General features: G+C 45.3%; 1 long non-coding RNA gene across 1 annotated transcript; it reads right to left on the minus strand.

Moving 5' to 3' along the window:
* Positions 1-9,729: 9,729 nt before the first annotated feature.
* Positions 9,730-12,841, minus strand: LOC140581229 (uncharacterized). Its single transcript, XR_011984288.1, has 4 exons — positions 11,449-12,841; positions 11,179-11,275; positions 10,847-10,979; positions 9,730-10,632 (listed from the first exon to the last, which is right to left on the minus strand). It is a non-coding gene; the product is annotated as an uncharacterized lncRNA (long non-coding RNA).
* Between the last annotated feature and the right edge of the window lie 370 nt (positions 12,842-13,211).

Genomic DNA, 13,211 nt, shown 5'->3' on the forward strand with positions numbered 1-13,211 from the left:
ATCTCTCTAGATGCGGAGAAAGCATTTGACAGAGTCAACTGGAAATTTCTATTTGCAGTTCTACACAAATTTGGATTTGGGTCATCCTTCATAAGCTGGATTAGAACACTATACTGCTCCCCAAATGCATGTGTTAGGACAAACGAATTCATTTCCCAAAGCTTCCGTTTGCAGAGGGGCACCAGGCATTGAGCCACTAGCAGCAGCAATTAGACAAAATGTAGATATTAAAGGAATTCAAACAGAACAAACAGACCATAAGATAAGCCTTTATGCAGATGACATATTACTTTTTCTTAGGTATTCACCAACCTCTCTTCTGAAGACAATATCACTTATAGATAAGTTCTGATCTATATCAGACTACTCCGTCAACTGGAGCAAATCAACAGTTTTGCCTTTGAATTGTAGTTTCCAAAACACAACTACTACCCCTTTACAGTCAGGTAACCTTAGATACTTAGGCATAAATTTTTCCACCAGGCTCTCAGATCTAGTACAGATTAATCATATTCCAGTATTAAAAAAGGTAGAAGATGATCTCATGCGATGGAAATCTCTACCTATATCACTCATGGGTAGAATTGCCACCATTAAAATGATGGTCCTGCCTAAAATCAATTACTTGTTCTCAATGATTCCTAATAAACCCTCTATGGCTTGGTTTAAATCACTAGACTCAAGCATCTCATCATTTTTATGGAAGAACAAACCATCACGAATAAGCTTGAAAACTCTGCAAAAAGCCAAAGGTAATGGTGGTCTAGAACTACCAAGTTTCTATCACTACTTCTTAGCCAACAGACTGCAGTATATATCAAATTGAATCAAATCAAGCCCGGTAGATAGTCCATGGCTGGACTTAGAACAAGCAATCTGCAGAGAAGTAAAATTGTCTGATTTGCCTTTTATAAGTCCTACTATTAAGCGGTATAAATGTTTTAAGAGCCTTAGTATTGCCACCTCATTAATAGCCTGGGGGGAATCTTTAAATATTACTAGGTCTCCACTTATTCCCTGCAAACTAACACCCATTTGGAACAATCCAGATATTTGCCAAAAAAAGATAACATTGAACTTTCCCTTATGGCATGATAAAGGGATTAGAAATCTTGAACATGTTATTCAAAACAGGAAATTTATTTCATTTGACGAACTAGTCTCAAAATACGGAATTAGCAACAGTAAATTTCTTGAGTACCAGCAACTGAAGTCCATTATTCAGGCAAGGTTCAATCTTAAACTGATAAACTTAGAAATACCTCCATGGGTGCTAGTATTTTTAAATCTTTCTAGCCCCAAATTATTGTCAAAAATGTATAAGTTATTGTCAAAAATGGATGACTCAATTTCCCTTCCAATCTCAAAATGGGAGAAAGATCTATCCATCGATTCAGATCAAAACTTTTGGAAAGAAATATGTTTAAACACCTTCAAAATGACTAAAAACCCGAACTTGCAGCTTAAACAATACAAAACTCTGCATAGAACTCATTATACAGGACAAAGGATGTTCCAAATGGGCCTTATCCACTCAAACCTACAGTATGCACCCACTGCTCAGGTGAATTTGTGGAGAACTACATGCATGCCATATGGTACTACACCCCAGTTCAGAAGTTCTGGCAAAGGATATGCGAGGATCTATCAATTTGGTTTAATTGCTATATCCCAACCTCACCTACATTGTGCATTTTAGGTGATGCAAGTGTATTAGATATGGAAGAAGTGCACATGATTCTTACTGCCTTAGGCATTGCAAAGAAAACTATCTTCATGAACTGGAAATCAAAAAATAATTTATGTGTTACTCAGCATAGAAATTTAATTCTAGACCACATAAGTCTGGAAAGAAAGTCTGATTCCCTCCAAAAAATCAATTGGGCAAATTGGATTCTCTGGTCCATTCTGGCCAATTCCATTACGTAGGGGGGGTGGTCGGCTGTGGTCTCGTCTCGTCTCGGGCTGTGGGCGGCTAGTGGCTTCTTGGGGCTGGGGGGGCTGTGGCAGCCGTCCTGTGATGTCTAGGTGTCTGCCCTGGCTGGTGGTGGTGGGGGGGGCTTGGGCGGGTGCTGCTCGGCGGTCATGGGGCGTGGGGTCTGGGGTGCCGGTGGTGGTGGGGGCTGGCCCTGGGATGGGTGGTTGGCCTCTTCGGTGCGGGCTTGGGTGGGGGGGTCTGGGGCTCTGGTGCCCGGGGCCTGGCCGTTTCCTCGGTGTGTGCCTTCCTGCGCGGGAGTGGCCTGTGCTCCCTCCGGGGCACTGCCGGGGGGGGTGGGTCGGTCCATGTCTGGGGGGCCAGCCTGCGCTATTTGGGGGGTGGCATGTCTCGAGCCCGGGCTGGTCTGCCACTTTTTTGTCGTCGAATGAGTGGGTGACTGACTACGGGCTGCCCTTCGGGGTGGGGGGGGAGGGGGGCTGGCTCTTGGCGTCGGCACTGCTCCGGGGCGTTGTCACCGGGGACCCCGGGTCCGCTCCATCCCGTGCCGCGGTGGGGGGCTGGGGTGCCTAATGAGCCAGCTAGTTAGCTGGCTCTCTTCTGCCAGGGGGTAGTAAGCTCCCCCCTGGTATCATGAATCCCAGCCCCTCTCCCCCCTCACTCACATAACATGCCACGCACACATGTAGGATCTCGGGGTGGGAATGTGCCGCGCACGCTGCGGTGAGGGGGCCATCCACATGGCCTTACTCGCTGTGCTGCGCGGCCCTCTGCCTCCCCTTGTTTTAATTGCACTTTAGTCATCACATATCAGTATACACACAGGGCCTTGGGGGGTGGGGGCACTACTCAGAGGTTGGTGGGTGGGGCCGCTGAGGCGGTCTCACTCACCTCTTCACTGCTGCCCGCCCCTCAATTTTACTTACACCATATATATTGAGGGTCTTGGCGGGGGGGGTGATGGGGAGGAGAGCTGTTTGCAAGCAGCGCTCCTCCTCGCTTCCCCCATCAATTTTAAATCCATCTTAAGTTTCTCAACAGTCATCCCGTACACCACATACACTCACAATCACCAACACATGCATTCAACACTCACACAGGTGCGTGGGGGAGGAGAGTGGGCGGGTCTTCCTACACCCCCGCTCCCTGCCCGCGATGGTGGGGGGACACTCGGGTAGTCGTCTGGCTGGCGGCGCCCTGGGGTTGCGGCTGGCGCTGGGGGGTGGCGTCCGTTCCCCCGCATCGCGGAGGGCGGTCCGGAGTGGATGGGCTTATGTCTTTTTGTCTCTGTGTATGTGTCTGTGTATGTTGTGTGAGTGGATGTATGGTCTATGTGTATGGCTGAGAGGTGTGTCTGCGAGGTGTCTGTGTGGGCAGTGTGGGCCTGGGTCCGGGGCTAGCTGCTCCTTCCTGGGCGCGGCTGCCTCCTTGGCATGGTTGCTGTCCCTCCTCCCCGGGTGGTGGCCTGGGGGTGGCTCGGGCCTCTCCGGCGCGGGTGGGGCTCTCTGCCAGGGGGGCGGTCGGCTCCCGGCCGCCTGGGGTCCTGGGGCCCTGGCCCTGGCCCGTGCGGGAGCGGCCATCCCCCTCGCGGGGTCGGCTGCCTGTTGCATCTGGTTCTCTGGGGCTCGTGCCCTTTTGGCTGCGGGGGCTGTGCCTGGGACCTCCCTCCTCCTCCTGCTGGGGTGGGGACCCGGCTGTCGTGGGGACGTGGGGCCTTGGCTCCTCCGTGCTCTTGGGGGGCTGCGGACGCCTTGGGTCTCCTGGGCCTGTCTCCGCCAGCCTCTGGTTCTTGTGGGGTGTGGTTGCGGCCCCCCATCCTCGCTATCAAGGGCATTCCATGGAGAAATTCACACGCACCCAACACATGCATACATGTTCAAACACCTCCCCCAAACAGATGAACACATATGCAAATACACCTCCACGCTCACCTTCCAAGCACATGCTACAATTTTGTATGTCTGTATATCTGTTTTATTTTCTTTATTTCTGGTTGTGTCTTTGTACAGTATTTATCCTTTTTTGGTTGTATTTCAAATGCGTTTTTTTTTTTTGCCTTATGTGCTTTTTACGTTACTCCTGTCTTTCTTAGCCTCTCTGTCCAACGGTTGTCTCCGCCTTTGTTCGTGTTTTTTTGCTTTTTTTTTCTCTCTTTCCTTCTTTCTCTTTCATTTCTCTCCCTACCCCTTTTCTTCATTCATTTTCCTAATCTATCACTCCCTTCCGGGCAGCACGGCAACTGGAATATTTTACATGTATTAAATAAGATACAATGAAATATACGAATAAAAAGAAATTGACCAATATGAAGGGCCTATGCAGAGTTTATAGAGCCCCTCATGGTAAAGCAAATATGTCTGACACAGCAGTGCATTCAGACCATTATTCTGCTTGCGAAAGCTGCCGGACAGGACACAATGAAAAAAAAAAAGATCAGCCGTGGGTTGGTCCCAAGTAAGTACAGTCCGCACAATGTTCTAGTGGGATGACAGTATTCTAGCATTTACTTTATCATGGAATAGTGTACTGTTATGTTAATATTTTCTAACATCATTTAAAGGCAACAAGTCAAACATCAAAATGTATACCAACCTTCAGCCACCCAAAGTTATATGCTTCATAAGATGGCTCAGTATCAAAGAAATGTGGTGAAACACTTATCTGGTTATTATTTTCATGCATGGTTTGATATGTATGGCAGGAGATCTACCAGTGTGCAGTGATAACTGCTGGGGACTACCACATCTGGAGCACATAAGTGCCCGATCGGAAATTAGAGACTCAGAGGTGCATGTTTTATGTTTTGTTCCCCCATATTTGTTTGTTTGTTTTTATATTGATTGACTCATTTGATTGATTGCAGCAAGGTCCCTCTTAGTCGCAAATTTCCAAGGTGGTAAATGTGTTGGTCCTAACTTGTTGGCACCTACATGTGTTCATGATCATTCACCATTAGATGTTCTCCAAGTGCTGTACATGCATTAGCCACTTGTTCATACAGAAGATGTCATGGGATCCTTATAAATTAGTTTAAATGTCAGTTGAGGTATCTCATGAACTTCTGATTGGAAGTGTCCAAATCTCCCCCTCTTTTTTTTTTAGCTTGATAATGTGCTGGATCGCACAAAACCAGCTACTGAGTTGATGGGAAAAGTGGGCACCACTGTTTTATCAAGATGGGACTTCCTAACCTTGGGATTAAAGGAACAGTTGGAAGTAAGTATTAGTACAGAAATGATAATTCTTTTTTTTGTGATCATATACATTTACATTTACAGCATTTGGCTGACGCCCTTAGCCAGAGCGACTTACATAAGTGCTTTAAGACTCTACAATGAATTTTTCCCGATACTAGCTCAATAAAAACCAAGGCTATGAATACCATCGATCTAATACTCTGTTGGGAAAGTGCTTTTTTTTTTTTTAAAGGAAAGAACTGAGTATAATGCCAGAAGTGCTAATTCAGGTATTTCTGGAAAAGGTGTGTTCTGGAAAAGGTGTGATCAAATATTTATTGGAGATTTTATAACAAAGAACAAGACAGAACAGAACAAAACACACTCAACCCCCCCCCCCCCCCCATACACCCTGAGACAGCACCTCAAAGGAAAAGAGACAAAGGACCAACAATGGTCACCGGCACACCCAGCCCCAAAGAGCGCAGCTAAAAACTGAGGAGAAAAGAAATAACATACTTATATCAGCAAGAAATGTCAAAATTAGGAAAGTAAAAATCAAATCAAAAAACAAGGAATACGGCCTCAGGACGTGACCCGCAGCTGCACGTCATGGAGCCAGCTCTGGATCGTAGAACCAGACGAGTTGTTAATCCAGGCCGCAGAGAGTTCCAGCAGAAGCAGATCAAGGAAGGTGGACTTCCAGACAGTGCGAATGGCAAGATCAGGAGACTTCCAACGAGAGGCTAATAACAACTTAGCCGCTAAGAAGGCAGACATCAGGAGCCTCTGCTGGAAGTGAGAGAGAGAGAGAGAAGAGAGAGAGAGAGAAGAGAAGTCCAGGAGAAGAAGGACCACGGGAGACAGAGGGATGGGAGAGGAAAGAACTGAAGAGAGAGATCTGGCCACATAATCCCAAAGAGCTCCAGGAGTTGAACATCACTGTGCACCAACAATGGGCCCCGACGACAAGCGCTTGATTTCATTTTATACATTTTCTTTTTCTTTTCTAGTTGTTAATGTGAGTGATTCACCTGCTTATGTTAATATGTGAACTGTTATACTGTGTGGTAGACACACGCAATTGGGAATAAGTGGCCATAAGACCTAGACCTACCAAATTTGGTGGGAAGATGTCAATTCTACCAACTACTCAGACCATCCAACCCAAATCAGTGTGGGTGGGAGGGTGGGGTGCTGTAGCGCCCAATTTTACATTTTTGCCAATATCTTCTGACCTGTTAGTATTGCAGTCGAAATTCTTTCTTTTTTTTGGCCACTTACAGGTGGCCATGCCCTACCAATGTGCCAGTCACACGCTATTAAGCTCCGCCTACTTAGTATTTCAGCTGATTAGCATAATTTCCAAAACCTACTTTTGTGTGGTAGTCGTACATCTTCTAACTGTGGTGTCGGACTGGTGCCCTGAGCTGGTCGATAATTGTTTTTTTTTTTTTTAAAAGAAAAGAAAAAACAAACAAAAACAAAAAAATTGCCTACCACACAGCCACTAGCCACGCTCAAACTGAGCCATAATCACAGCCGTTTTAATCAGACAACTAGAACTTGGCAATGCCTTGTCTTACCATAACTAAATTTGAAGTCCTACATCCCAACACCATTCTTGAGACACAGTAAAAGGCTGGCCGCATTTTGTCAAGAGAGGGCACTACAACTAGTCTGTGCAAAGGGTACATATACAGTAGTCATTTAAAAAAAATTAAAAAGAAATATTACATCATGTTAAATCAGACTAACTGTTTAGGGTATGAATTCACAACTATAAAATTGACTCAAATGATGAAATGATTTTGTTGGGAAGGATGGGACAAGGAGTGGGAGTCTGCACAGCACACCGAGACTCACTTTGTCACTGTTTTACCAACAGTCATTTTGTCTTTATGTCTCTATGTCTGTCTCTCAGTCTGTTTCGCTCTGTCTTCATGCATTTCTATGCCGAGACAGGACACAGTGACTCACTTTGCACTTTTCTTCTCTATTCTGAAAAGGAAGAAAAAAGTAATTCATGAAGAGCGCAAACCTATGAAAGCCACTTGTGTGACACCGTTAAAGAAGGACCACACTGGGAGAAAAGCTGGCTGAATAATGGCCTGGCTACTGGCTACAAATGCTATGTTGAGCATAGGAATGGGAATCGAGAACCGGTTCCTATTTGGAACCGGTTCTTTTTGTTGCAAAGAACAAAATGTTCATGGCTGCATTTTACAAAGAAGGACGACCATTGTGCAGTGTGCAAAGCCGTTGTCACCTCTAAGGGTGGTAACACTAGTAATATAAAACAGCTGCTTTTGGTGCTGAAAACTGCACAGGAATACTGTTTTTTTAATAAATATGTAGCTAATTAGTTCTAATTACTTGTCCACAAAATTATAATCAGAGATAAATTAATATTTGATTATTTTACAGTGATTAGGAATTGATAAGGGAATCAATAAAGAACCGATCGACGATAAGAATCGATGATGTCACCGACAACAATAATTTCTTAACGACTCTCATCCCTAGTCGAGCAGTAATGTGGCATTAATGATGAGGAGTGATGATTTACAGGGGCAATTCACCATAAAACTGGAAAAAATATATATATTAGAGGGGCTTCAGTTATATCTAACCATCTAGGTCGTTCTGCTGGGAGATGCCTAGTGTTGCAGGTGAACTGTCTCCTTTTCTGTTTTAGGGTGAACTGCCCCTTCAAATATACTAGAGGGAGCCTCCGCATGAATAGTGAGCCGGTTCAAAGCCTTGGCGGCAGCCTACTTGTATTTGATGAGCTAGTTGCCCTGGATCAGTTGCACCGTCGCATTAGCGACATGGCATGCCAAGAGGAGCCAGTTCCTCGGCTGAACTTGATACGCAAACCTCATGAAAACGACGGAGTAGCAGGTAAGAGCTTGGGAGACAGAGGTCAGGCAGGGGTCAGAGGCCGGTAAAAAGGAGAGGAAGTCACCGCAATAACAGCAAGACTAGGGAGGTGACACTCGAACAGCTCACAGCGACAGGCTTAAAACCTCCTTTAAAAAGTCCCTCTGGAGTCCCAGTTGACCCCGTGGACGCTCACACAGACGGAAGGTGAGCCCTCTGCCTCTTACCGAAGGTCATCTGGCCACTGATGAGGTCAGGACTTTTTTTCATGTCCATGATCGCTGCGATGGGCAGACCCCAGTTAACAAACTGTAGCCCGCTTACTACCCACAGCCCGAGGGAGAGACTGGCACACGCTACCCACTCATCCAGAATGCAGGGTTACACTAGTTTGATTATATGTTAACGTTTTCTGTATAATAAGATCTTGCTATATGTTACACGATCCCTTACATAAATCACCGACTTGAAGCAAAGGAGATTATATTTAAAACTGAACCATGGCTTTTAGAGAATTACATCCGAAATCAAATCCCAATATCTGTCAGAAAAATCGCGATTAGATATTGTCCTCAAATCGTTCAGCTCTATTGCAATTTATTTTAAATGCATTTAATGTATTGTGATCCCTTTTTAACACAAGGCCCAATGTGGCTCTGACTGTAATCACCTAGAGTGCGGCCCAGCGTGGCTCCTGATGACATGTTAATGTCTTGGAGTGAGAATTCCATTTCCATTTTACCATTAAACAAAATACGTTGACTTCAAGTATTAGCAATAAGTCTGTGCCATATCAAACCATCCACGATAACACTAGTTTTATGATTTTCACGTGATAGAAAAGTGTCATATGGCGATATCAATTATAGACACGATGCATTTAGGGCTGCCACTAACAACTATTTTTCTATAGATTAATTTTGACTAATATCAACTATTTTACTGATGGTTCAATTAATCTACACAAATACTTTTCCTCCAGAAAATCAAACTGACCCTCTCATTTAAGTTGTTTATTTTGACAACAGCATTCTGTATGTCATTGTAGGGCTTCAGATAATGGACACCGGAGTTGTGGCGCTATGTGGACATTTATAATAATAATAATAATACATTTTGTTTGTGGGCGCGTTTCTAAAACCCAAGGTCACCTTACATAGCACATAAAAGACAAACAATACAAACAATGTGTTAATCTGCTGCAACTCTAATGTGTGTGGAGCTTGCATGTTCTCCCCCTTCATCATGGGGTTTCCTCTAGGTACTCTGGTGTCTCCCCACAGTCCAAAAACATGCTGAGGTTACTTGGATTTACCAAATTGCCCATATGTGTGAATGTGCCCTGCAATGGGCTGGTGCCCCATCCTGGGCTGCTCCCTGCCTTATGCACCCATAGCCTTCAGGATAGGTTCTGAACCCCCCCACTACCCAAAATAGGGCAGGCAGTTTCAGAAAATGGATAAACCTACTCCTCACTGATCCAGACCAGGGATCCATTCTTTTGTGATCTTCTGCTTTTTGAATTGACTGAAAAATGGCACGAATGGCCTCCTCTCGTTTGTAAATTTCTTATATGTTTTCCCCTCGCACTTTGCATGGGCAATGAATTGGCCTTAGTAACGTGTAGATTCATAAAAAGAAGAATGGAAGACATGAACACACATATATATTTAAGTATATATATATATATTTATTTGGAAGGACAGGAGGAGGGGAGATCACATTGCAGGGAGCTTGGATAAATTGGGAACATGCACTGACTCGGAAAATCACCTGGTCAGAACTTTGGAGGTCAGAGCCAATAAGACTCAAGTTTCTGATCCAGTCAGTGTATGATGTCCTACCGAGCCCAGCCAATCTGCATTGCTGGGGGCTAGCAGAAGCACCATCTTGTCCTCTGTGCCCTGCAAGAGGGTCGCTGGAGCACATCTTGAGCTGCTGCCCGAAAGCACTGGGAGAGGGGAGGTACCGATGGCGCCATGACCAGGTGCTGAAGGCAGTAGCTGACACCGTCTGTGCCGGAATCCAGCAAAGCAAGCGCCAGCCCATAGCAAGGCCAAACATTGTTTTCGTCAGGGCCGGGGAGAAGCCTCAGTCACAGTCAAAGGCCCCAGCTGGTCTGCTATCCTCAGCAGGTGACTGGCAGCTGAAGGCGGACCTGGGGAGGCAACTGAAGTTTCCAGACCACATCATCAGCACAACACTGCAGGCGGAAGGGGTGGAGGGCCCGCTGTGAGCCAATCGAGGTTGGCTGCAGAGGATTCCCAGGACAGAGCCTGCACCGATCACTCAGGTTGCTTGGAATCAGAGGTTCTCAAGAAAGGAAAGCCACCAGAAACATCTGTGAGGCAGCGGAGAAAGCCTCTAGGTGGCTGTGGATCAAAAGGGGCGACGTATGGCTTAGTGCGCTGCTTGGACACAAGTCGGGGTCTGATCATCCCCGGCTGGGTCGCTCAGGTGAGGGTGTCTGATGATCTAAGACCCGAAACACCCTGTGACCCTGGGTTCATCACTGAGGATGTGTCCAAGCTGCACCACTAAGGTGTTTCTTATAACTAAAAATTATTTGGAAGCACTGGGGAGATCACATTGAGCGCATGCATTCCACAGGTTTATTTCCTGTTTGTCTGCTCCATTCTGAAATGGAAGAAAAAAAGCATTCATGAAGAACACAGACCTATAAAAGGTACCTGTGTGACACTGTTAAGTAAGGATCTGACTGGGAGAAAAGCTGGCTGAATGATTGCCTGGCTGCTGGCTGCAAATGTTATGTCAAGCTGTAATGTGGCATTAATCAACAAATGAGGGGTGATGATTAAAATATACTAGAGGGAGCCTGGTGGGGGCTTACTTATGTCGCATGAGCCGGGCACCCTGGATGCTCTGTGCCGTTGCATTCGCAGCATGACAAGCCAAAAGGAGCCAGTTTCGGGGCTGAACTCTGTACGCGAACCTCATAAACACTACAGAGTAGCAGGTAAGAGCTGGGGAGACAGAGGTCAGGCAGGGGTCAGAGGCCGGAAAGAAGGAGAGGAAGTCACCGCAATAACAGCAAGACTAGGGAGGTGACACTCGAACAGCTCACAGCAACAGGCTTAAAACCTCCTTTAAAAAGTCCCTCTGGAGTCCCGAGTGACTCCGTGGACGCTCACACAGACGGAAGGTGAACCCTCTGCCTCTTACCGAAGGTCATCCGGCCACTAATGAGGTCAGGACTTTTTTTCATGTCAAGAATCGCTGCGATGGGCAGACCCCAGTTTACGACTGGTCCCCAGAAGTGCTGAAATCAAACAACAAAACACAAACTCAGAGCTGATCTAACATGTAGCAGGGTGAAAGTACCAGTAAAGAAATTCCAGAGGATTCTTATAACATATTAGTGTGAGATTACTGAACAGTAGTCATAAAATTATATTTACAATAACAAAAAAAATCACTTTGTGACTTTCTTACCGTGCTTTTGTTGGAAGGTTTTCCCCAAAAGGCACATTTAGATCACGGAAAGGCAAAGAAAACAAACAAACAAAAAAAATAGATCATAATTAAGTGCAATTGTGTGATCACCAGCAGCACTTCTGCAATTATGGGCCCAAATGTAAGCAGTGACTTTATAGTTACATCTATAACACAGCGAACAGTTTAAGCTCCATATGCACTGATGGCAATCCACGAGGATTTTTAACCCTCTGGGGTCGATTATGTCGTCGGCATCGCGTACTTTTCGCTTCTATTCCAGTTTATATGTCGCTGAAATCTTATGATGCCACCTGAACGCGTAGCCGGCCGAACGCCGGTGTTGTACTCCCGTGTGGACGCTTTGATTTGCTCCAATGAGCAGAAAAATGGTCGGCGCTCACCTGGCGCCACGAACGCCAGAAAAACGCCTGCTACACTACAGACGTCTGTGTGAACAAGGCCTTAATGTAGAATCATTAAAAAAACGCTGGCTAAATCCGTAACCTGTCTTCTTTTAAAAACATCCATTGTCGGAAGTATTAAAGTTTTTTTAATTAGGTTAAACCGGCAAAAAAGTAAAGCATGTCATCTTACTTTGTTTTACCTGCATCGGGGGCGTGTAGTAACGCTCTCACCCGAAGATCGCTATTCACATTATAAATAGCCGCATTAGTGCGTATTCAAATCGCATTCGCATGGTAATTTGATTAACAGCGCAACGGTGAAACGCTATCCAGATACTGTACATCCCCATCCGCGCCATAAAAGGGGGGTAGGGACGTGGCCAGGTGACAATGGCTCTCATACACATGAAAGTTGCTACATATTCAATGAAAGGAGCCAGAAGTAGTGACATGAGTTAGCTTTATCTTATTTATTTATCCAACTGAATGTTGCATCTACACCATTTAATCATCTTCATATAGCCAAGACTTTGGTGATCAGATATCTGGGATCAAAACAAACTGCCAGCATTGCTTACTATTTACTTTTATAATCAATCTGCAAGTGTTCCAAACAACATTCTGCAATGTCTATACTTTGATGTCAAATTATAAACTTAACAAAAATCTGACATATTTACAGTATATATTAAAATAAAGATGAGTGTAATGGCAAAACAAATATATAAGAAATCATTTATTTGCCATGAATTAAGTTTATGATATTTGAAGGAATGTGTGATCATGCCCCAGTCAGTGAAAGTGTGTTTCCTACCGCTAGACCCCAGAGGGTTAAACAAACTCCGGATGCACATACCTCCTCATGTACTTGCGAAACTCCTTGGATTTGAGTTGGTTTATAGCTTTCCGAAACAAAATGCCTGCCATTTTGCGTCTACAGTATGTCGCCCTCTGTTCAAACTGAAATGTGAAGGTGAATTTGCCGTTTATATAGCAACGCAAATGACGTCAAAAGGCGGATTCCAGAACTTATATACAGTAGCCTACGTAAGCTACTGCTTATGTAACTGCATGACGTAACTATCTCAACATCTTGGAAACGGTCTGGAACTGAATGGAAGAATGTCAGTGGGCAGTGGCGGTTCTACACGGAGGCCTAGGGAGGCCCGTGCCTCTGTAGACATGTCCCTGGCCACCCCTGTGGCCCCCCTGTGCTGACCAAATAAAAAAGTATGAATTTATTATGATTTTACACACGAGCGCCAAAAGCGGAACTAATGCGACGCATCGTTCTACACGGGTAAATTAGAGCGGCGCACCCAAACACTGTGGTGCTGCTCGGTGAATGGGAGCGCA

The sequence above is a fragment of the Paramormyrops kingsleyae genome, chromosome 19, assembly GCF_048594095.1.
Source record: "Paramormyrops kingsleyae isolate MSU_618 chromosome 19, PKINGS_0.4, whole genome shotgun sequence".
Classification (NCBI taxonomy): Eukaryota; Metazoa; Chordata; class Actinopteri; order Osteoglossiformes; family Mormyridae; genus Paramormyrops; species Paramormyrops kingsleyae.